Below are 2,043 nucleotides of genomic sequence, written 5' to 3'. Positions count from 1 at the left end.
GCACTGGGGGATGTGGGGCAGAGTGGCCTTGGCACTTTTAGGTTTGGTGATCTTGGAGGGCCTTCCTGACCCGAATGGTTTTGGGATTCTGGGAGCAGCCAGATCCATCCTGTAGCTCCCACACTCCCAGCTGGGAAGGTCACAGGGCTGCAGCAGGCTCTTGCCACTGTTCTGGGGCAGGTGGGGAGAGGAGGAGGAGGAGAAGGAGGAGGAGGAATAGAAGAAGGAAAGGAGGAGGAGAAGGAAAAGGAGGAGAAGGAGGATGAAGAGAGTAGAAGGAAGAGGAGAAGGAGAAGGAGGAGATGAGGAGGAGGAGGAAGAGATAACACGCAGGAAAAGGAGGAGGAGGAGAAAGAGGAGGAGGAGGTGGAGGAGGAAGGACAGTTAAATCTCAAGCTCTTTCCCCTTTCCCACCCTGGCATGTCCCCAGCTCATACCCCGTGATCCTGGCAGGGCTCTGGAGCCCCCAGGATGGGGACAGACACAAGGAATTCTGTCCCTGAGGAGCTGAATCCAATCCCCTGAGGCCACAGGACTGCGGGCACAGCCCCTTTCCCTGATCCCTGGGGTGTTCCTTACCATGGGATCTGCCTCCCGCTGGGATCACCAAACCCCTACTCACCTTTGAACCCTTCCCATCCCCATGAGTGGATCCCAGTGGCGTTCCTGATGCCTGGAGCCGGAAAACCACGGCTTTATGGAGGCAGCTGCTCCTTTGACAGCCCCTGCTAAATCCTGGGCTGCTCCAGAGCTGCTCTCCAGGCAAAGCCCTTCCTCAGGAGCCGGGAAAAACCACCCAAGGTCATCTGTCGGCTGCAATCACATCAGCTCCTGTCCTCCTAACCAGCCMGGCTGAGCTCTGGAATCACTCTGGGCCTGGAATTTTCCTCAGGCTTTGGATCACTRCCTTTTCTCCAACATTCCCTGGCTTTTCCAGCCTTTGGGAAGGTCAGGACTGGATCTGTGAGCCCCCAGCACTCACTGGGGAATGGGAGATGCTCGGGAGTTGTTGGGGAACTGGTGTTGCACCAAGGATAGACTAATTAATGGTTATGGCACTAATGAACTGCATCACTGGGATTTTGGGGTGTTTTCAGCTCCTGTATTTCAACAGGAAGCTAAACAAGGAATATCCACTGAGGAATATTTCAATATTTGGGAATAAGCATGTCCTAAACAGGGATGTCCATTGAGGAATATTTTAATATTCAGGAACAAGCAGGTCCTAAACGAGAATGTGCATTGAGGAATATTTTGATATTCAGGAATAAGGATGTCCACTTGTTTGATATCGGGGAAGAAGTGAATATTCGGGAATATTCAGATTCAAATGTTTGATGCTCAGAGCCAGATGTGACTCCAGCCCCACTGTAAGGAACAAACAGTAATAATAAAATGTCTGGAAGGAAAATAAATTAATTTTTCCGTGCCAAAAGGGTTTCTTTCCTACAKTCCAAGAAGCCACAGAGCTGCTCCCCCCACAGAAACCACGCTGGAATTTTAGCATCACAAATGATGCTTTCATGAAACACAATTATTGTTGTTATCCCTCAATCTYAGGTGTTTCTCCACAGTCAGGGTGTGCCATATTTTGTGGAATCAATATCCCAGAGCATGGATTTTGCTTGCCTGKAGCAATAGGAGAAAACAAACTGTGGGATTTGCCTTCTTGTGGTGGGATTAATTTTTAACTCCTTGCACCACATTGGGAACATTCTGCTGAATGTTATTTTTGGATCTATTGTTTCACCTTTTATTTTATTTCAGAGCAGTTTTCGCTAATACTTTGGAGGTCCTCCTGGTCTATTCCAGAGATGAATTGCATTGCTATTCAACTTTTCTGTTCTGAGGCAAGAAAAATCAAACCCATCTTTCCCAGATGAAGACCAATCAAGAGAATTTGGGGCTCGTATTTCATTATTGACACCCCTTAGAGAAAATCTCTATTATGGCCCAAAATTCACATTTTGCTACCCTAGAATGGAAAATTGCACTTCAGTCTTTTGTTTTTAACCGTGGGTGGGGTTTAGGGACAATTTTACA

Source organism: Malurus melanocephalus, unplaced genomic scaffold (genome assembly GCF_030028575.1).
Source record: "Malurus melanocephalus ecotype Western Australia unplaced genomic scaffold, MMel_1.1 scaffold_677, whole genome shotgun sequence".
In the NCBI taxonomy this organism is placed as follows: domain Eukaryota; kingdom Metazoa; phylum Chordata; class Aves; order Passeriformes; family Maluridae; genus Malurus; species Malurus melanocephalus.
This window is presented reverse-complemented; position numbering follows the sequence as displayed.